At 46.9% G+C, this 23,532-nt stretch overlaps 1 long non-coding RNA gene across 1 annotated transcript; it reads left to right on the top strand.

Moving 5' to 3' along the window:
• The first annotated feature begins 2,545 nt into the window (after positions 1 to 2,545).
• On the top strand, positions 2,546 to 6,334 carry LOC146404073 (uncharacterized). The gene is made up of 2 exons (XR_014843138.1): positions 2,546 to 2,796; positions 5,932 to 6,334. It is a non-coding gene; the product is annotated as an uncharacterized LOC146404073 (long non-coding RNA).
• Positions 6,335 to 23,532: the final 17,198 nt, after the last annotated feature.

Here is a 23,532-nt window from a genome sequence, read left to right on the forward strand (position 1 = left end):
CTTCCCTGCGGGCCCAGATTTGCGGAATTAAATCTTCTTCCTCCATGGGGTGGGGATGAGCAAACAGTCCCAAGAGGGCTGGAAACCTCACCTTTGGTGTCCCTCCTTCTCTAGTGGCCACTCCTTCCCCTCAGGGAGTAGGGACTGGCACAGTTGTGAACCAGGAAGGGACCCAGGATCTGAGCTCCCCGTCTGCACAGTCATGTCCAAGCCTTAGCTCCATGCAATCTCCTCTGGAAAGGTAACTTCTCAGCGGCCAGCATCTTGGGGCTTGGACCGAGCGCCCTCGTGTGGGCAGATAGCAGGACGCCGCGGGGAGCGGGTTGGTTTTCTCCAAACCCCAGGGATGGGCCAACGGTGTAGAGGCCAAGGTTGGTGGAGACTTTCCAACCAAGAGGGAAACGCCGCTTGGACGCTCAGGGTATGTCAGCTCCCAGCAACTAACCCCCAAATAAAGCAACTCAATTTCACCTAAGACACACCTACCAGGAACAAGTCAGTAAGAGGAAGGCAGTTTGCAAAGACAAACAGAATCTGAATCGTGCTGCTCCCCTGCCCCACTTGCTTTTGGCAGAGAGGACATTCCTGCAGAGGAAGGAGGGCTCCTTTCAAGGGGTGAAGACCCACTCCCGGGGTGGGGGCTGCTCCTACATTTGCTAGGAGCTCGGGTGGGTGGCCTGGCCCAGGGATGGAAGAGAATCAATAAACCTGCACAGGGCACAGTCCACCTGCTGAGCAAACAGGCGTGTCCTTTATAAAGTGTCTGACTTTCCACGGTAGTGGAGGGCAACAGGAACACGGATTTAAAAAATAAAATAAACACTGAAATGTATAGTTAATCTTTAGTTTGCTTTGAGGGTATGTTTGGTGGGGGGGGCGGCAATGGGAGGAAGCAGCATTTACAATGGCATCTGGTGGGTTGCTGGCCTCACAGGGTGGAACTGGGTGTGGTGAGGGGCGCAGACTGGTCATTTTTTAATTGCGTTTGCCTCCAACTGATATAACCTTGGAGATGAAGCCTTTAGCTCAGTCTGTGGAACAGGGGTCTGGGCTTAGAGGGGAGGGAGCCAGTCAGGGGGCTTTACACCCAGTGCCTTTGCCGCTGCTGATCCAGGAGCACTGATTCACTCGCTTGTGGAACTGGCTCCGCTTTCTCCTCTTCCCTCGCTGAGCATAAATAGGCTTTAATCCTGTAACCTAGTCACCCTGACTCCCAGGAAGCTGAAACAGCAGCACCGCTGCCCATCTCTGTAAGCTGGGTTGGGCCCCAGTTGGAGGGTTTTAGGACTGAGTCAGAGCATGTAGCTCTTTGTTCTCTGCCAAGCATATCTGATGTTGTCAAGAATAGTGCCACTGTACATGGCATGGCACTTGTATTTTTACAAGGCACTTTCCTATCCATTGTCTTTTGTGATGCTTGGAAGTTTTATGTGTAGTGTGTATTATTAACCCCATTTAACAAGTGAAAAGACCAGGTTACAGTGAAGTAAGTGCCTCTACCCCTGGGCAAATCCCAGTGAAGAACTGGGCCCTTGCCATCCTGTCACCCATTCACTAATGCTTAGCTCATCAGGACATATTTCAGCCATTTCTTCTTCATGTTTTTCTCTTAAGTGTTTTAATCACATATGGAAGGTATACAAAATGATTTATAGAAATAATCAGTGAGGGAGTTCCCGTTGTGGTTCAGTGGGTTAAGAACCAGACGAGTATCCATGAGGACTTGGGTTTGATCCCTGGCTTCGATCAGTGGGTTAAGGATCCAGCATTCCTGTGAACTGTGGTGTGGATCGCAGACACGGCTCAGATCTGGTGTTGCTGTGGCTGTGGTGTAGGCCGGCGGCTACAGCTCTGATTGGACCCCTAGCTTGGGAACCTCCATATGCCTCGGGTGCCACCCTTCAAAACAAATGAATGAGTGAGTAGATGAATAAATAATAAAAAAGAAATAATCAGTGAGTCAGGGCTGCCTTGACCCCGGTCTCACCCTGGGCTTGGTCCCATTTGAGGACCAGATGTTCAGTGTGTAACCGAGCTGGACTCTGCGAGGGCTTCCCGGAGGACCCTCAGTCAGGTCCTCTACTCGCCTTTTTTGTCTATAGAAAAACTTTAGTCAAAGAATCAATTTAGGAGTTCCCATCGTGGCGCAGGGGTTAACGAATCCGACTAGGAACCATGAGGTTGCGGGTTCGGTCCCTGCCCTTGCTCAGTGGGTTAACGATCCGGCGTTGCCGTGAGCTGTGGTGTAGGTTGCAGACGCGGCTCGGATACTGCGTTGCTGTGGCTCTGGCGTAGGCCAGTGGCTACAGCTCCGATTAGACCCCTAGCCTGGGAACCTCCATATGCCGCGGGAGCGGCCCAAAGAAATAGCAAAAAGACAAAAAAAAAAAAAAAAAAAAAAAAAAAAAAGAATCAATTTAGTCAGACAAGTGAGAAAATACAGAGAAAACAGACAACAGTCAAGCGAGACATAATAGTAATAATTAATTTTTTTATTTTTATTAAAAAAATTTTTTTTTTTTGTCTTTTGCCTTTTCTAGGTCTGCTCCCCTGGCATATGGAGGTTCCCAGGCTAGGGGTCGAATCGGAGCTGCAGCAGGTGCTAAATCCCCCACCAGGAGGAAGAATCCACTGTATGCTGCCTGCAAGCCCGTAGAGTAGATCCCAGCTTGGCTGGAACCGGAAGGTTGATGATGCTGACTCCCAATTACCTCACCACCAACCAATCAGGAAAATGTCCACGAGCCATCATGCCCTGCTCCTTGACCGCTTTCAGACTCCTCACTACTCCTCCAGGTGGGGCAATGCCCTCGAGGCATTAGCCTGCTATGTTCTCTCCTTGCCTGGCAATGAAACTTCTTTTCCTCTTTCCTCCAACTCTTGTCTCTGTGTTTCTGTTTGGCATTGGTGTACAGAGGCAGCTGATATTTCGGCAACAAAAGGCAAAGAAAGATTTCTCTCTACTTATAAAGGGGAACGAGGGCACTTGCTCTCCTCGCCTTCTGAAAGGGTGGCCTTGGGAAAGCCATGGGCCTAACTCCTAACACTACCCTTTGGAAGGTGAATAAAATTTCTCCAGGAACCAGATGACTCCAGGAATCTCCAGTTTTTAGGTCCTAGAGAGCTCTAAATTCTGAGTCTTCTTCTGTTTTGAAGTCTATCCAGCTAGAGAGATAGCTTTGCGGTCTCCTGGGCTCCTTGGGGCTTAACCTTGGGACCTACTACAGGTGGTAAGCATTTGACTCTCTCTCTCTGGGAGGCAAGAGAAGTTTTATTGTCCTTTTGGATCAGAGCAATTAACTATACAAATGGCTAAAAATCCAATTCTCAGGGTATGTGAAGGGTCCCAGGAGGCTAGGCCAGTGCTGCAGCACTGAGAAATTCACTGAAGTTTTATTTTCCCCACACTGGAATAGTCAATGTCAATAAACTAGAATGCTTTTTCCCAGCTTTCCTTATGATCATGTTACTACATAGAAATATAGTTCCACATATGAGATGTTTTGTACAGTGTAATTGCATTATAAAAATGAGATTGTGATAATATTTATATTAATGTATATTTACATTATATATCAATATTAACATATTACTATATTATATTATCAGGTATGTAATATAATATATAATACATATAATAATATATATTTCTTTCAGTTATGTTTTCTCTATTTGACAATATAATAATGTGAAAATCCCTTCAAGTCAGCTTGCAGAGATCTAAATCTTTTTTTAAAATTTTTATTTTTTTAAATTTTATGGCCACACCCAAAGCATATGGAAGTTCCCAGGCCAAGGACTGAATCTGAGGCGCAACTGCAACCCATGCCAAAGCTGTGGCAATGCTGGATCCTTTTAACCCATCCTGTTGGGCCAGGGATTGAACCTACACCGCTGCAGCCACACAAGCTGCTGCAGTCTGAGTCTTAACCCACGGTGCCACAGTGGGAACTCCTTTATTTGTTTTTTAGACTCCAACTAAAAATTTTTTTTTGGCCAGGCCCATAACATGTGGAAGTTCCTGGGCCTGGGATGGAACTCAAGCCGCAGTAGTAACAATGAGACATAGCTGTGACAACACTGGATCCTTAATTGCTAGGCCACCAGGGAACTCCTATTAAAAATTAAAAAAATTGAAATGTAATTGATTTACAATGTTGTATTAGTTTCAGATTTTGTGCTTTTATTTTATTTTTTATTTTTATATTTTTTAGGGCCACATCTGCAGCACATGGAAGTTCCCAGGCTAGGGGTTGAATCGGAGCTGCAGTTAGCTGGCCTACACCACAGCCACAGCAATGCCAGATCTGAGCCATGTCTGTGACCTACACCATGGCTCACGGCAACGCCAGATCCTTAACCCATTGAGTCAGGCCAGGGATTGAACCTGCATCCTCAAAGATATTAGTAAGAAGTGGGAAACATTGGTTCTATTACGAAGGCATTGGCTGGGATATCATATTTGCGAGAGACATACCTAGAATCAGATGTGACCAGACAGCTTTAAGGAACTAAGATTGACTTTATGGAGCCATAAAGCCCCTTGGGGAAATAGTCTGGTATCTCCCTTACAGGATTCCCAGCAGCCTTACTGGATGAATAAGGAAGGTCAGTTCCTGGCAGGCGCAAGAAATTCAGGATATTTTGGGGACCTCAGGAAGAGAGAAATTCATCCAGATCTATAGTTATTATAGGCAAGTCTGATGGCAAGTTATTGGCATGGTTTCCTGGTCTTAAGGAAAGTTCATTCTGATACGGCACGAACGAACCTTTCCACAGAAAAGAAGGGCAAGGGCTTGGAGAAGAGACTTGAAGTTGCCAAGGGGGAGGGGGAGGGAGTGGGATGGACTGGGAGCTTGGGGTTCATAGACAGAAACGATTGCATCTGGAGTGGATAAGCAATGAGCTCCTGCTGTATAGCCCAGGGAACTCTCTCTAGTCACTTGTGGTGGAACATGATGGAGGATAGTGTGACAAAAAGAATGTATAAATATGTGTGTGACTGGGTTGCTCCGCTGTGCAGTAGAAAATTGACAGAACACTGTAAACCAGCTATAACGGAAAAAAAAATGGAGATCATTAAAATAAAAAAAATAAAAAAAGTTCATCCTTGGGAGTTCTCTGATGGCCTAGCGGGTTGAGGCTCCTGCATTCTCACCGCTGTGGCTCTGGTTGCTGCTGTGCGTTGTAGGTTCAATCCCTGGTGCAGGAATTCCCACATACTGCCTGCGTGCCAAAAAAGAAAAAAAAATACAAAAAAAAAAAACACAAAAAAAGCCCAAGAGAGAACCTGAAATAAACGTTGCAACTCTCATTAAAAAAAAAAAAAAAATTCATCCTGGAGATTCCTTATGAAAAGTTCCCGCAAAGCCAACTTAAAAGAGCCTATATGGAGTTCCCGTCTTGGCGCAGTGGTTAACGAATCCGACTAGGAACCATAAGGTTGCGGGTTTGGTCCCTGCCCTTGCTCAGTGGGTTAACGATCCGGCGTTGCTGTGAGCTGTGGTGTAGGTTGCAAACGTGGCTTGGATCCCGTGTTGCTGTGGCTCTGGCGTAGGCCAGTGGCTACAGCTCCAATTAGACCCCTAGCCTGGGAATCTCCATATGCTGTGAGAGCGGCGGAAGAAATAGCAAAAAGACAAAAAAAAAAAAAAAAAAAAAAAAAAAAAAAAAAAAAAAAAGCCTATATGGTCCATTGCTACTCTTGCTGGATTTATGTAAATAATCAGCCCATGTTTAATGAAACCAAACTTATTTTGCAAATACATTAGTCTTAATTTGGCTATCTTGGTTAAAAATGAGAATAATTTTAGAAAAAAATTGTGTTTCTGTAGAAACTATAATACACACGTGTGCAGTTTGGATTCTAGTTCTCTTAATTGTCTAAGGATTTGTTTTTCTGTAAATTGACTGAATTCCAAATTCTTCTAGCTTCCTCACATATTTGGCTACAGCGCTCCAAAGGAATGTTTCCACTTTTTCTCCCACTTTTGACTTGGAATCATTGAGAACAAAGCTGCCCTTTTCCTGAAGCCTGGCAAACTGAAACTGAACCACTTGATACAAGCTTAAGAGAGGGCACTGCAACAGCCTATTAGACAATCTTTGTGCCTGCGGCTTCATAAGCCACTCAGAACGTTTATCTGAATACCTGATGACATCACCAGAGACATTTCAAACTGTAAAAGATGTTTCTACACTGACATCTAGAAATTTGGACTGGCAGCTCTCAAGACTCAGTTAATTTGCTCTAATCATTAACCTTTACTTTCCTTCTGTCTCCATAGAAATGCCTCTTATTAAATAACTGATTGCTTGTATTCCAAAGCCCTAACCTCAAGAGTCCACCTGCATCACTGCCTCTTGAAACGAGTAACTGAACTGACCTAGTGTCAGGACTAAGAGACTGGTTCAGTAAGATGTAAAGCAACCTAGCAACTTGGCTTCTGGTCTATGAAACTAGTTCTCCTCCTCCTTCTTTTATGGCTCTACCCTCTGGGCCACAACCGTGGCAACGCTAGAGCCTTCAAACCACTACACAGGGCCTGGATCAAACCTGCAACTCTGCAGCGAACTGAGCCACTGCAGTCAGGTTCTTAACCCATTGCACCACAGTGGGAATGCTCTGAAATTTCTTAAAAGAAGTTTCAGGATTTCCCGTCGTGGCTTAGCTGCAGCTTTGATTTGACCCCTAACCTGGGAACTTCCATATACTGCAGGTTTGGCCCTAAAAAGACCAAAAAAAAAAAAAAAAAAAAAAAAAAGAGGTTTCAAAGGTGGGACTAGAGGGGAACAAAATTTACAAGCCCCCAATTTTTTTTTTTTTTGTCTTTTTGCCATTTCTTGGGCTGCTCCGTGCAGGTTCCCAGGCTAGGGGTCCAATTGGAGCTGTAGCCACCGGCCTATGCCACAGCCACAGCAACGCAGGATCTGAGCCTCGTCTGCAACCTACACCACAGCTCACGGCAACGCCAGATCGTTAACCCACTGAGCAAGGGCAGGGACCGAACCCGCAACCTCATGGTTCCTAGTCAGATTCATTAACCACTGCGCCACGATGGGAACTCCCCCAAATGTTTTTTTTAATTTTAATTTTTTTGCTTTTTAGGGCCACACTGGTGGCATATGGGAGTTCCCAGGCTAGGGGTTGAATTGGAGCTACAGCTGCTGGCCTACACCACAGCCATAGCAACTTGGGATCCGAGCTGTGTCTGTGACCTACAACACAGCCCATGGCACTGGCGGATCCTTCACCCACTGAGCAAGGCCAGGCATCGAACCTTCGTCCTTACGGTTGCTAGTCAGATTTGTTACTGAGCCATGATGGGAACTCAGCCAGCCCCAAGTGTGTCACTTTGGCAAGAGGATTAACTTAGGCTGATTATTGCTAAGAAACAGATGACTCAGGAGGAAAGAATTTAGAATAGAGCTTTCAGAGATTCATGCAAAGAATACGGTCTCGGTGTGGTGGGGGGACCTCCCCTGGGCCTGGATGTTGGAGCCCATGCGTGTCTTGTTGGATAGGTGTGGCATTGTCTGCAAGGCCCAGCAAACGTTCGTTTACCAAATACTTGCTTTTCCATCTCCCCGTGAAATGCCTTCATCCTGCTGACGTTGCAAACCACTACTCCCAAATTCCTCTTTAGTCTTTAGCTGAAGATAGTATCTCTTTTCTTTTCTTTTTTTGGTCTTTTTGCCTTTTCCAGGGCCGTTCCCTCGGCATATGGAGGTTCCCAGGCTAGGGGTTGAATCGGAGCTATTGCTGCCAGCCTACGCCACAGCCGCAGCAATGCGGGATCCTTCACCCACTGAGCAAGGCCAGGGATCGAACCTGCAACCTCATGGTTCCTAGTCGGATTCGTTAACCACTGCGCCACAACGGGAACTCCTGTCTTTAGCTGAAGATGGTATTTAAGGTGCAAGATTCAGCCATTTTGGTGAGTTACTCAGCGTTCTAGGAACTTTCCTGTGTATATATGTTAGTAAACTTCTGTTTAATTTTCTCTTGTTAATCTGTCTCATGTCAATTTAATTCTCAGACCAGCCAAAGGCACATAGAACAGGAGAGGAAAATTTCTTCCTCCTTGATAGAACAGACTGGTGACTGCTAGAGGGGAGGGAGATGGGGGCTGGTATGTGTGAATTGGCTAAGATTAAGAGGTACAAACTTCTGGAGTTCCCTTCGTGGCTTAGGGGAAATGAATCTGATTAGCATCTATGAGGAAGCAAGTTCGATCCCTGGCCTTGCTCAGTGGGTTAAGGATCCGGTGAGCAGTGGTGTAGGTCGCAGACGAGGCTCAATCTAGCGTTGCTATGGCTGTGGCATAAGCTGGCAGCTACAGCTCCGATTCGATCCCTAGCCTGGGAACCTCCATATGCCACAGATGCTGCCCTAAAAAGATGAGGAAAAAAAAAAAAAAAGGTACAAACGTCTGGTTTTAAAATAAATAAGTCATGGGGATATAATGTACCGCATAGGGAACGCGGTTGATAATATTGTAATAACTGTGTGGTGACCAATGCAATGAGACTAATTGTGGGGATCATTTTGCAATGCATAAAAGTACTGAATCACTATGTTGTACCTCTGGAATTAATATAACAGCACAAGCCAGTTATGCTTCAGTTAAAACCTAGCACAACTTTGAAAAGCTATCATCATCAGTGGTGCTGTCCTTGAGCCGTGAAGGGATTTCTGTGGACAGTTTGCCAGCCACTTGAAAGCACTCTCACCTACATCCAGATTGACGAGGGGGCGGGGGCAGCTGATTCCATCTTCTCATAACCTCATTTTGTGTTTGATAGCTTTGAGATACTTTTGAATGTTTTTCAGGGCCTGCAGTCTTTGTTGTTAATTGTAAGCTACAGTTTCTGTTTTAAAGAACATATATTCAGTTTGCTTTGTCTTCCTTAATTCCCGCATTTATGAACAGGGATGACGATGCAGAGGAACTGATAGTGATATGGTCATATCTTCCTCCGTCCCTGTCTCGAAGTCGCAAAGCACCAGAATGGTGGACTTTTATACATTTATTAAAGCGAAAGTACATTTTCAGAGAGGGAGAGGGAGGACTCAAGTGGGCGCAGGCTAAAAAGAGGGCCTGACTCATTCTGCAATAGTCTTTATACCCCGCAAGGAGGAGCTGAGTGGAGGCCCAATTTGATCTGATTGGTCTTAAGCAGGATACCTCATTTGCATGGGGAACAGGTTATATAGCATCGGGGTGCAGAGTGGCCGATATTCCTTCTCTGGCAGAGAGTGAGCAGCTCAGGCTGGTCAAGGTGGGGGAAGGGGCATTACAATGAGCCGTGGCCAGAGGTCTTGGAGTTTAATTTCCTTGAAGGAGACTTGAAGCCTATAGCAGCATCAATTTCAGTGCTGAAACACCCATACATCCCTTGCTTAGGGGTAATAGGAATTATTCTTCATTTTTTTTTTTTTTTTTTCAGCCTGTGGCATATGGAAGTTCCTGGACTGGGGTCAAATTGGAGCTGCAGCTGAGAGTTGTGCCACAGCCACAGCAATGCTGGATCCTTAACCCACCGAGCGAGGCCAGGGATCAAACCTGCATCCTCATGGACACCATGTTAGGCTCTTAACTTGCTGAGCCACAACAGGAACTCCTCTTTACTTTGTTGATTGCCATTTTCTGTCACTTTTGCAGATTGTGGAGGTATAGAAGAATGCTTCCTAACACAGTTAACCTTTGATTTGAAATTTTAATATAACCTAAAATTCTTAGGTACATCTCAACATATAAGCGGTTAATATTTCAGATTAAAAAAAAATACCGGGAGTTCCCGTTGTGGCACAGTGGAAGCAAATCCAACTAGGAACCATGAGGTTGTGGGTTCAATCCCTGGTCTTTCTCAGTGGGTTAAGGATCCAGCGTTGCTGTGAGCTGTGGCATAGGACTCAGACTTGGCTCCGATCCTGTGTGGCTGTGTCTGTGGTGTAGGCTGGTGGCTGTAGCTCTGATTTGACCCCTAGCCTGGGAACCTCCATATGCCTCGGGTGCAGCCCTAAAAAGGACAAAAATAATATTAATATTTTGGTACCTAAAAATTAGGCAATATACCAAAATACTGAAATACAGGCATTGTAATCACTTCTTTTTTTTTTTGTCTTTTTCTCTTTTTTTCTAGGGCTGCACCTGTGGCATATGGAGGTTCCCAGGCTAGGGGTCTAATCGGAGCTATAGCTGCCAGCCTAAGCCACAGCCACAGCAACACATGGGATCCAAGCTGTGTCTGTGACCCACACCACAGCTCACGGCAATGCTGGATCCTTAACCCACTGAGCAAGGCCAGGGATCCAACATGCAAACTCATGGTTCCTAGTTGGATTCGTTAACCACTGAGCCATAAGGGAACTCCTGTAATCACTTATTCTTTAAACCAGAGAGCAAACAATCAAATTCTCAACCAAGCAGGAAGGTCCTGTGCCAGCTCTTACTCTCTCAGGGGAGGGAAGACAAGCTTCGCTTCAAGGAATGAGTCAAAACTCTTTTTTTTTTTTTTTTTTTTTTAGGGCTGCACCTGTGGCATATGGAGGTTCCCAGGCTAGGGGTTGAATCAGAACTATTGCTGCCAGCCTCTGAGCCTCGTCTGTGAACTATATCACAGCTCAAGGCAATGCTGGATCCTTAACCCACTGAGCGATGCCAGGGATTGAACCCACAGCCTCATGGTTCCTAGTTGGATTCGTTTCCACTGCACCTCGACGGGAGTTCCCAGTCAAAGCTCTTTTTAATGCGTCCCCCTCCCTCACAAAAAACCCCCAAACCTTTCTGTTTTCTGACCAAATCTTCCTACAAGTGCATAGTTTCTATTTTAAGAAGATGTATAGTTCCCTCCTGCTGATGTTTAGCATTTGCTATTGTCCCTTAACTTTGGACATAAAGATGGTTTCCGTCCATTCCTTTTCCCAGTTACAGATTACCGGTGGTAAATATATTCACAAATGCAGTCTTAGCTTGTGAGTTACTCTCAAGAGTGGAAATTATTACCAGATCAGAATCAGTTCTGGGACCTCACATCCAGCTCTGGCTTGATATTTTGTGTTCTGAGAAGTGTCCTTGCTCGCAGCTCAGAGCCACAGTGTTACTTTAGGAACACACAAAATTATGATCCAAAACGTGATCAGGAAAATTACTGAGTTTGGTAAGTAAAAACCTCTTTCAACTAGGAAGAGCCTTTAAAAAAAGTGTGTGTGTGTGTGTGTGTGTGTGTGTTGTGTGGTATGTGTGCGCGCACGTGTGCGTATTTCCCTGAATTTGGAGGAAAAACCGTACCCCCTTTCTCTTTGGACCTCTTATCTGAGGCCAGGATGGAGCCCATGGGATCAGGCTGTGCCAGGGTCTGGAACCTGGCCGGCTTTCCTTTTCACCACGTGGCAGGAGGGGGCTGAGCAGCCTTGTGACTGTCCAATCACTGGTCCTTTGGTGCCCCCTGCTGACCATTCAGTCCCCACTCGAGTCCCTGCCTACTGGAGACGCCTAAAAGGTCTGGGATGGTGGGATTGCCGAAGCATTGCCTGGAAGAACCTCGTGACCAGAGGCTTGGATGAGAGCTGGCTGGACCATACATCAGACCCCATCTTCTCCTCTTTAGGGCTGAGCCACACAGCCCTGCTGGTGGCAGCCCTACCATAAGGAAAAATGAGTTAAACCCAGTTTGTCTTTCACATTGCTGTTACATTTGTCTTTCTGGCAAACAAAGCTGGTTCTGCAGCTTTAAATCCTATATTGACTTCCTCCATGGACTGAATCATTGTTCCCCCCAAATTCATATGTTGATCCCCAATGTACTAGTATTTAGAAGTTGGGGCCTTTGGGAGAGGTAATTGGGTTCGGACGAGGTCATGGGGGTGGAAACCTCAGGAAGGGATTGGTGCCCTTATAAGGACGCCCTCTGCTGGTAGAAAGGAGACTGTGCACAACACTGGACAAGTGCCCAGGTCTCTCTGCTCCTGCTGCTGGGGCAGCCAGCTTCTTGCCGGGAGAGTTTGGGTGTCCACAGGATGCAGCCCAAGCCCTGCGTGGTTCTCACTGGGGTTAAGGTGAAGGGGAAGTGCCTTGCCCTCCCCTCCATGGGGATGATGTGGGGATCAAACAGCAGCCCTGCCAACACCCTGCCTCACTCCCAGGGATAGGTAGGGACACTGTGTTTTTGGTCCACCTCCTTCCCAAAAAGTTCTCCATAGCTGGTCAAGAGCCTCTCTTCAGTAGGTGTAGAGACTTAAGCCCTTGTCCTCTGCTTTGGGGCCACAGCAAAAAGGGAGACAATTGAAAAAGTTCCTTTTTTTTTTTTTTTTTGTCTTTTTGCCTTTTCTAGGGCCGCTCCTAGGGCATATGGAGGTTCCCAGGCTAGGGGTCCAATCGGAGCTGTAGCTTCAGCCTGCACCACAGTCACAGCAACAGGGGATCTGAGCCGCGTCTGCAATCTACAACACAGCTCACGGCAACGCCAGATCCTTAACCCACTGAGCAAGGCCACGGATCGAACCTGCAACCTCATGGTTCCTAGTCAGATTCGTTAACCTCTGAGCCACGACGGGAACTCCTTGAAAAAGTTCTTTTTAAGCATCCTATTATGTCGGGGGTTGTTGGACAACAGTCAGCATAGAGGCTGCAGAGAACGAAGAATTTTGTTTGGGCTCTTAGGAATTGCAATTTGTGGAGTTCCCATCATGGCTCAGTGGTTAACGAGCCTGACTAGAATCCATGAGGATGCAGGTTCAATCCCTGGCCTTGCTCAGTTGATTAAGGATCTGGCATTGCCGTGAGCTGTGGTGTAGGTTGCAGATGTGGCTCGAATCTGGTGTTGCTGTGGCTGTGGCATAGGCCGGTGGCTACAGCTCCGATTAGACCCCTAGTCTGGGAACCTCCATATGCCAAGGGTGCGGCCCTAAAAAGACAAAAGACAAAAAAAAAAAAAAAAAAAAAAAAGAATTGCAATTTGGGAGACATAGCTTTGGGTCAAACCAAAAGAATGTTCTGGGGAAGAGACAGTCAGAGGCCACAAAGACAAAAACTACAGGCTATCCTCTGACCCAAGGAAGGAAATATTTTTCCTTATGGACAGGCTATCACGAGTTATTTTAGGGTAAGGGTCTGATAAGTATCTTGAGTTTCTGGAACGCTGGGCCGATGTTCTAGATGTCTTTGTTAAGACCATGAGTGGTCAAAAGGTCAGGCTCCATCTGGGCTGAGGCGAGCAAATGGCTCACTTCCCTGATGGTCTCCCAGCTCCGTTTCAGAGAGCTCTCTACACAGCACCACCTCCAGGGTTTGTGGGATGAGTAAAGGCATGGCCAGGGGGCTGGCCGCGATGGGCCATGAGGTGGCAGGAGGGCAGCCAGGGGTCCCAGCTCGGGGTCCCCAGAGTAGACTTGGACTTGGACGCTGGTTCTCATTTCATGGCTGTGTGTTTTTGGGAAAGCTATGAATTCTCTCTACAGCTGGCTCATCTCTAAAATAGGGGTAATGGTTGGAGTTCCCATCATGGCGCAGCGGAAACGAATCCGACTAGGAACCATGAGGTTGCGGGTTTGATCCCCGGCCTTGCTCAGTGAGTTAAGGATCCAGAGTTGCTGTGAGCTGTGGTGTAGGTTGCAGACACGGCTCAGATCCTGTGTTGCTGTGGCTGTGGTGTAGGCTGGCAGCTGAAGCTCCAACCTGATCCCTAGCCTGGGAACCTCCATATACTGTGGGCATGGCCCCTAAAAAGAAAAAAAAAAAAAGGTTAATGGTAGAACCCACCATACAGGTTAGGATTAATGAGATGATGTAGACGCGTGTCTGGTGTTTGACCGCAGGAGAGACTTCCCTCTGATCAAGCCTTCCCTGTTGGGTTTACTGTTCCTCAAAGGTCAGGGGGGGCTGCACCAGCCTGGGGGCAGGGCTCAGGCTTCAGGCTCGGCTGGAAGCAGCAGGAGGAGAAGGGGAGGAAGGTGGGAGACAGGGAGTAAGGAATTCAGTGCAGAGGGGGAGCCAGCTTCTGCTGCTCCCACTGCCCCGCCCATGCCCCTCTGCCTCCAAAATGTTCCCTCTGTTGCTTGGCCTGGGGGCAGGCAACCTGCACTCCAGCCTTCTCACTCCCTGTGCAGGGAGGACCAACTCAGCCCTGGGGCTGGTCTCTGCAGAGTGGCCCTGGTGGGTGAGCCCCTCACCAAAGCCCCTGTCCAGGTTCTTCCCTCCCCCCTCCTCCCTGGCTGACCTGCCCAGGGACTTGAACCTGGGCCTTGGCCAGGAGCAGCTGACTCATGTGCTCTCTGGCTTCTCTGGCAAAAAACCTCCAGTCTCCCCACCCGAGTCTTGTAAATGGAAACTCTTCTTCATGGAGCTGGTGAAGGAAGACAGCTGTAAAGAGCTGGCGATTGGAACTGGACCCAGTGGCTGGTGGGAAAGGGCTCAGGAAGGTCAGATGCCCTGCGGAGGCCCCTGGTGGCCACTGGGCCCTCGGTGTCCTTGCTGCTTTCATTTTCATCCACACAGCTCTGAGCCCTGCCTCTTCCCCGCCTGAAGACCCGGTCCCTCATTCTTTGGGACCAGGAATTCTGGTGGTGCTCACTTCATTCTGGCAGTGCTTCCGATTATCCCGCCTCACTCCGATGTGCCCCGCAGTGACTGACAGCCCTGTCCCTGCTGCTGTGGGCCCTGGCCAGCCTGCTGGGCTCAGCCTCCCTGGACCTGGAACAGAGGAGTGACCTGATAGGTGGTGGTTGGCCGGCCATCCTGACCTCTGCCGTGCGGCTCTGCCTGCATGAGTGACACAGCAAGAGGGGGCTCACAGCCCAGGAGAAATGGGGCCTGGAAGTTGGAGGTTGGATCCAAGCGATGTGGTTTCCCGAAGGCCATTTTGGAAGGCTGTCGGGGGAACTGCTGGGGTTTCAGTACCACAAGGCTGAGGGCAGGCGGGGGACCTGAAACACGGTTCAGACAGCATCTTCCAGCCTGATAGCCTTTGGAATGTCCTGGGGGATGGGGTTTTCTGGGTCTTTTGCAGTAAATACAAACTCCATTGATGAAGTGGCAGAATGCTTTTCTCCTTCCAGCTCTTGTGGGTGATGTCAGCCTGGCCACAGTGATGGTTGAAGGGTGGTCATGTGACCTAAACTGGGCCAATCGGGGTTCTCTCCTGGGAAGGGTGTTAGAGAAAGAAAAAACTCTTTCCCTTGTGATTGCCACGTGGATGATGAGAGTGGGAAGGACGTTCTCCCAGGGAGGAGACGAAGATGGGGGATCCACCCATCTAGAAACCAGGTGATATATTGTTTGAGTCTTGGAATTTACCAGTGTTCTCAAGTGATGTGAGTTTTTTTTTTTTTTTTTCTGAAGCTACTCTTCGTTGAGTTTTATTCTTTTTTTTTTTTTTTTAGGGCCACACCCGCGGCATATGGAGGTTCCCAGGCTAGGGGTCTAATCGGAGCTGTAGCTGCCGGCCTGTGCCAGAGCCACAGCGACGCCAGATGCAAGCTGCGACTTCAACCTACACCACAGTTCACGGCAATGCCAGATCCTTAACCCACTGAACAAGGCCAGGGATCGAACCCACAACCTCATGGTTCCTAGTCAGATTCGTTTCCGCTGCGCCACAATGGGAACTCTCGTTGAGTTTTATTCTTTTTCAGCCCAAAGAGTCCTGTCTAAGATGTCCTTCCAAGAGCCCCGCATTCACACTCTGTCACAGCATCGTATATCCTTGGGGACTCCCCTTCCTTCCCCCACACTCCTTGGGTCACTGTCCTTTGCCCACCTCCCCTCCCCCACACATACCTACGACTGGGGATAATTAAGAGATTACTACTGTATTAATGTCCTTGTCTCCCACTTGGCTCTCTAAGTGACTCTGTGAGGCAGGTGGGCAGGCAGGTCAGGTGTACTCCTCCTTTACAGGTGAGGAGACGCTCGGACAAGTCAGGTACTGTGCCCAGGGCTCAGTGCTGGTGGCAGGGCTGAGACACACTCCCAGGTGTACTGGTGCAGCATGGCTTTGCAGAGGCAGGGTAGTTGATCTTAGGAAAGGCAGCTAACATCTTTGAAGCTTAGTTTCTTCATCCGAAAATGGGGTAACGCGACCCATCCGATATGGTTCTCAAAGTTGCGGTGAGATCTTAAAGAGAACCTCTAGGAGTTCCCTTCATGGCCGAGTGGTAACAAGCCAGACTAGTACCCACGGGGATGTGGGTTCAATTCCTGGCCCTGCTCAGTGGGTTAAGGATCTGGCGTTGCTGTGAGCTGTTGTGTAGATTGAAAGATGTGGGTTGCATCCTGCGTTGATGTAGCTGTGGTGTAGGCCGGCAGCTGCAGCTCTGATTTGACCCCTGGGAACTTCCATATTAAAAAAAAAAAAAAAAAAAAAAAAAAAAAGAGAGAGAGAGAGAGAGAGAGATTCCAGTTGAAAAGGGGTCCATGCTGCAGCCCCTGGCACCACCATGTTCTCGTGGACTGGCTCACCAAGGTCAAGAGAAAAAGCGTCCACATTGCCCAGCCCCACAGACACCAAATAGGAGAGAGTGCGAGAATCAGGAAGTGTGTGGCACTCTCTCTTTGGACTTCTCTCAGGAGAGGTTCTTCTGCCTGTGAAAATGCGGGAAGACATTAGGCAAATGAGCATGCATCAGAGTCACCCGAAGGGCTGAAGGGCTGGTGAATTCACAAATCACAGGACCATCTGAATTTCCAACACAGCACATCCGGTGGGGCTGAGAATCTGCATTTCTAGTAAGTCCCCACGTGCTGAGGGTGCTGCTGTGTCACCGGTGGCTTTAAGGATGTGGTTAGTGCAGAACCTGGAAAAACCTAGGTCTCATATTTTGGGTGCTTGCATTTTAAAAAGATTTGGATGCATATGCTACTGTTGCCTCAGACCCTTCCCCTGAATACCCCTCCCTCCCGAAGGAGCTGAGGGCAATGATGAAGTGGGGGTGAGGGTCTAGGGGCGGGAAGAGATTCCTGAACTTACAGAACAAGCTCTGACCCTGAGATGGAACCTCTTGGAGCTGACCAGGTCCAGCCCCTCCCGGTTCAGCAGGAAGGTGACCTGGAGACTTGGCTGTGCCTCCCGCCCTGCCCTCCAATGGCCCACATGCATGATGGCCTGGAGACCGAGAGAGGTGGTGGTGCTTGGAAGGGGTAAATCCCCCTCCCTCTCCCCCAACATGGGCAAGGAGGGAGGCTCCTGGTGACACAGGGTTCTCATCAACTGGATGAGTCTCTTGCAGGGCTTACTTTATTTTATGCACTTTTTTTTTTGTCTTTTTAGGGCTGTACCCATGGTGGCATACGGAAGTTCCCAGGCTAGGGGTCTAATCAGAGCTACAGCTGCCGGCCTACACCACAGCCACAGCAACGCCAGATCTGAGCTGCATCTATGAACTACACCACAGCTCATGGCAACGCCAGATCCTTAACCCACTGTGCGAGGCCAGGGATTGAACCCTTGTCCTCATGGATGTTAGCCGAGTTTGTTAACTGCTGAGCCACGACGGGAACGCCCATCTTAACATTCTTTTTTTTTTTTTTTTTTGTAATTTTTTTTTTTAATTTTTTATTTTGTCTTTTGTTGTTGTTGTTGTTGTTGCTATTTCTTGGGCCGCTCCCACGGCATATGGAGGTTCCCAGGCTAGGGGTTGAATCGGAGCTGTAGCCACCGGCCTACGCCAGAGCCATAGCAACGCCAGATCCGAGCCGCGTCTGCAACCTACACCACAGCTCACGGCAACGCCGGATCGTTAACCCACTGAGCAAGGGCAGGGACCGAACCCGCAACCTCATGGTTCCTAGTCGGATTCGTTAACCACTGCGCCACGACGGGAACTCCCCCATCTTAACATTCTTAACAGAGGGAAAAATTAAAAAACACAGTGATTCCAAGCATTGTGGATCAAGGATCAAGTACAAAATCAAATGAAGTAGATTTGAAGTTGCATTCATAAAAAAAGTTTTTTGATTGGCTCTTCCTTTTTTTTTTTTTTCCCCACTTGATTTTGAACAGAAAGATGAAATCCCAGTTACTTTGTAACCCGATACTTCTTAGGTACCAGTCACTTGGCTAATCCATTTATAAACATCCTATTTAATCCTTGCAAAGTATTAGTACCCTGTTTTCACACATGAGGAAATAGGTTTAGGAAGATTAATACACATGCCCAAGATCACAGAGCTTGCTGAAGGGGAGCCAGAGCGTGACCCCAGGTGGGTCCGATTCTACACCCGGACTTTGAATCTCTGCACCGCCCTCTGGTGGTTCTTGAGAAAGAAGGAAGAAATAATAGAGCAGAAGCAGTTATTGATGACACAAAGAAAGAAAACCTTCCCGAGCTGAAAAAGATACAAGAATGTTGAGGACGAGGGTTTATTGCAATCCAGAGAAAACTGATAAAGACAGAGATGCCTAGGCTCGCTCTGGAAAAAGTATTGGATCACAAGGGGGAAAAACATTATCTGGAAAGGAACAACTCAGGTGTCCCAGAGTTCTTAGAGTTTACACACAAGGATCCTTAAGTGAACAAAATCTTCAGTTTTGTGGGGGAAAAAAGATTGTGACTCAGAATTTTATAACTAAGTTGTTAGCCACTTGTGAAGGCATCAGAAAAACATTCTCAGATGTGCCAACATCCACAAAATGTTCTAATTATATTCTCTTCTTGAAGTAAATACACTGATTATAGTCTCATCGTGCAGTAAATAACTGGAAGTATTACCCCTGATCAAAAGATGAATCCCAAAATTGGGGTTCCCGTTGTGGCTCAGTGGTTAATGAATCCGACTAGGAACCATGAGGTTGCGGGTTCGATCCCTGGCCTTGCTCAGTGGGTTAAGGATCTAGCGTTGCCGTGAGCTGTGGTGTAGGTTGCAGACGAGGCTCGGATCCTGCGTTGCTGTGGCTGTGGCGTAGGCCGGTGGCTACAGCTCCAATTGGACCCCTAGCCTGGGAACCTCCACATGCTGCACGGAGCAGCCCAAGAAATAGCAAAAAGACCAAAAAAAAAAAAAAAAAAAGATGAATCAAAATTAAGAACTTGAGCATGGTGACTTAGAATTCTTGATAATAAACAAATAAAACCACTTAAATTATAGTTAGGTCTAAATGACCAAGACATAATAATAGAATGTTTTATTAACTAATTATTGTATTAGACTCTAAAAGTGAGTATAAAGATATTTATTTCAAGAAAAAATGTGGAATTCCCGTTGTGGCTCCGTGGGTTAAAAACCCAACATAGTGTCTGTGAGGATGCAGGTTTGATCCCTGGACTTGCTCAGTGGGTTAAGGATCAGGTTGTTGCCGTGAGCTGCGGCCTAATTTGCAGATAGTGGCTCCAGTTTGAACCTTAGCCCAGGAACTTCCATATGCTACAGGTGCAGCCCTAAAAAGACAAAACAAACAAGGAAAAAGAAAGAAAGAAAACATGTAATGTAAACATAATAATTTATTAGTAACAATTAGAGTTTCAATTGCAAATTGTATTAATAAATACTACCAGGAATAGTAAGTGGGTTTGGGAAGAATAAATGTCTATTCATTTCTTTATTTCATATGAGGAAAATGAAAGGACATAATTTTATCCCTTGACTTTCAAGATTAGTATATGTGTAAAAAGTCTTTTGAAAATCTTTTGTTGTTGTTGTTATGTTTTTGTCTTTTTTTTAGGGCCACACATGCCTGTGGCATATGGAGGTTCCCAGGCTAGGGAATCAGAGCTTCAGCTGCCGACCTACATCACAGCCACAGCAATGCCAGATCTGAGCCGTGTCTGCGACCTATACACTACGGCTCACAGCAATGCTGGATCCTTAACCCACTGAGCGAGGCCAGGGATCGAACCTGCAAACTCATGGTTCCTAGTCGGATTCATTTCCGAGAGCTACCATGGGAACTCCTTGAAAATCTTTAAAATACCCATAGGGAAAATGGAGAGTAAAATAACTGGAGAAAATATGAAGAAATAAAGCATAATCTACATAACAAAAGTAGAAAACAAAGGAAAGAGCCAGCAGGTATAAAAAAGGAAAGCATTAAGAAAGTAGAAACAAGGAAAGCATATTAATCATGCCGTGTTAACTTATGCTCTGTTATACACTGTGGCACATTAAATAATAAAAAATTACATGTACCCTATGATTCCAAATGTGAGTAATTTGGGCTATTACCCTAAGTATACGTAACAGCATTTCCCATATTTCTTCTTATTTTTTTTGGCCATACCCACGGCACCTGTCTCGGGCCACAGATTGAACCCTCACCATGGCAGCGACAATACCAGATCCTTAACCTGCTAAGCCACCAGGGTTTGCCCCATATTGCTTTCTGTAGAACATGACATTCTGTGAGATGTTAATAAGTGTTCTAGAAAAAGAGTGGTGGCAAAATAAGTGGGAGAAAGGCCAAGTGAAACCTCATCAGAGAGGATTTATTTTTTCGAGTCTTCTCGGAGCCTTGTTAGATCTGGGAAGTGGATATTTTTTCACTTTGGCTACCCGGCTCCTGGACTCCATAGGTGGGGAATATCTTATTTCATTAAGCAGAATCCATCTCCTATTGTAGAAGCGGACAAGGCATCAGCCTGGGGGGTTTGGATCGAGGCCTGTTACCCACAAGAAGCAGGGGTGATGGAGACGCCTTGCATGCAGGGGGCAGTGGCTTTGCCAGTGCCCACGGGACCCTGATGCTGCCCAGTGCTCAGGGTGGCTGAGCAGGGTTCTTGCCAGGCTGCTTCCTGGGCACAAATTGGCCTGTGTTTCTGTTTGTGTAACTGTGTTTATTCTTGCCTATTTCCTTTTTTTTTTTTTTTTTTTGTCTTTTTGCCATTTTTCTTGGGCTGCTCCCACGGCATATGGAGGTTCCCAGGCTAGGGGTCTAATTGGAGCTGTAGCTGCCAGCCTGCGCCACAGCCACAGCAATGCGGGATCAGAGCCGCATCTGTGACCTACACCACAGCTCATGGCAACGCTGGATCCTTAACCCACTGAGCAAGGGCAGGGATCGAACCTGCAACCTCATGGTTCCTAGTTGGATTCGTTAACCACTGTGCCACGACGGGAACTCCAATATTCTTGCCTATTTTCTAAGCCCTCCTCTTTAGGCTTTGCGGTGATTAGCTATCTAATATCCTTCAAATAAAATCTTTTCCTGTTCCAATCAGTTTGAGGCAGTTTCTGTTACTTGCATTTCTGAATATTGACAGGTACTTTATGCTAATGTGTACTGTAAGTTTCTAAGAGGGAAATTTTTCTCAAAATTATTTGCTTGCCCCTTTCCCCTTTTTGGAAAACTCTATTAATCTCCTGTGAAATTAATATGCTGTGAAACGTAAACTGGACATTTGTGGCTAGAAAAAAAGTCTAGAAGAAATGGGGTAGGTGAATCATAATGGATAATTGGCTCTAATAATGAGTTGAGGACTTGTGCTTGTGTTTCTGTCCAGAGAGCCTGTTAAAAAGAAGATAGGAGCTTATGGCAGCAAAGGGGACATGAGGTGGCTCAGACAGTGAGTAAGTGATTTAAACATTTACAGAAGGTGAAAAATTGAAGGAGGTGTGTTGGTAGATGAAACAGAGTGAAGGAGGAGCTCCTGCTGAGGTTCAGTGGGTTAAGAACCCGACTAGTATCCATGAGGATGCAGGTTCAATCCCTGGCCTCGCTCAGTGGGTTAAGGATCCGACATTGCCATGAGCTGTGGCATTGGTAGCAGAGGCAGCTTGGATCTGGCATTGCTGTGGTTGTGGTATAGGCCACTGTAGCTCTGATTTGACTCCTAGCCTGGGAACTTCCATATGCTGCAGGTGAGGCCCTCAACAGGAATGAAAAAAAAAAAAAAGGAAACAGAAGGAAGCCTCAGACAGAATATGACACGCAGAGAGAAATGGAATGCAGGCAGGAAGTGATGTGTATTTTGGAGTCTCAGAGAGACCACAGGATGAATTGGCAGCGGAGGGCAGGGATGAGAAGGGGGGCGCTGGCATTGCCAGGGTTAACTGAAAGTCTACCTGTGGACCATCGAGGGCAGCCACACCCCCTCCTCTCTTCCTGTACTGAGGCAGTAGCTGCCTGGAGCCAGCTCTTCCCTAAAGAAAATGAACAAACACCCTGGAACTTCTTTCTTGGCATCCCAGAATAAAGCCTTCTTGCTTGGTGTAAGCGGGAGGGGGGGCTCCCTGTCAGTTGACTCAAGCACAGCTTGCTGTGCCACGTAAACAGCATTGCTGAGCAACCTTCCTAAGCAGGGGGAGAAGCCACTCGGGAAAACAGGTCTATGTTTATAATAGTGAGGAAAGCCTGCATGAGCGGTAAGAGCTACTTAGAATGACTAATTTACTCTTTTGTTCCTAAGGATATAAAATCATCAAAATGTGAAGAATACTGGCAGCCTGAAAGAGAAAGGATGAAATAACAAGCAGGATTACCAACAGCCCCAGAAGAAGACACAGAGGAAACACAGGAGCCAGAAGAAAGCTGCATCCTTAAAGAGATTCAAAAAGTAGATTTCCAGGAAAACGGCTTTAAACAAAAAGTTTTGTGTAATAGAATTAGAAGCTAGAAGACAGCAGTGATATAATGTAAAAAGCATAGGTTCCTTTTCTTTCTTTTTTCCTCTTCCTTTTTTTTTTTTTTTTTTTTTTTTTTTTTTTTAAGGGCTGCACCTGTGGCATATGGAGGTTCCCAGGTTAGGGATTGAATCGGATCCATAGCCCCTGGCCACAGCAGCGCAGGATCCGAGCCGCGTCTGCGACCTACACCACAGCTCAGGGCAATGCCAGGTCCTTAACCCACTGATCAAGGCCAGGGATCGAACCTGCAACCTCATGGTTCCCAGTTGGATTTGTTTCTGTTGAGCAACAAGAGGAACTCTCTCCTTTTCTTTACAAGAGAAAAACAAAACAAAACAACAACTCATAAAAAACAAATCCAAAGCCATTAGAGACTTGAGATAAAACAGAAAGCAGTAAGAAAGTCATGGTCCAGAAACAAAGCTTCCTAAAATGCGGCCTGATTTTGAGCAACAGAGAGAGTGAGAGAAAAGACTACTTGGCTTTGATGCTACGTCTGTCCGGTAAGAGACCAGGAATGTGATCCTGGGTCATTAGATAAAACAACGTCATCTTAGCAACGTCCGGCTATGGGGTAAACAATAATTATGTTGCCATAACAAGGTAAACCCTGTATTTTGGTTTCAACTATTTATACTAAACCTGTAAACAGAGCCTGAAGATTTAATTCTGATTCCAGAACAGAATGTGAATGTTTTGCACGACAACATAAAAGAGGGAAGGTGGGAGGAGAAAGGGTGGGGGAGGCAGCTGGAGGGGAGGCTGAGATGCTTCTATCCTCATCTTAGAAGGAGGCAGGTAAGAGGCACCTGCTCAAAGGAAACAAGGGGGAGGCTTCAAATTCGTATTAGAGGTTGTCCGGAGGAGTTCCCGTCATGGCTCAGTGGTTAACGAATCTGACTAGGAGCCATGAGGTTGCAGGTTTGATCCCTGGCCTTGCCCAGTGGGTTGGGGATCCGGCGTTGCCGTGAGCTGT

The sequence above is a fragment of the Sus scrofa genome, chromosome 4, assembly GCF_054392235.1.
Source record: "Sus scrofa isolate SSC_HxYL_T2T_F1_AM1 chromosome 4, Sscrofa_HxYL_maternal_Yorkshire_Landrace_v2.0, whole genome shotgun sequence".
In the NCBI taxonomy this organism is placed as follows: Eukaryota; Metazoa; Chordata; class Mammalia; order Artiodactyla; family Suidae; genus Sus; species Sus scrofa.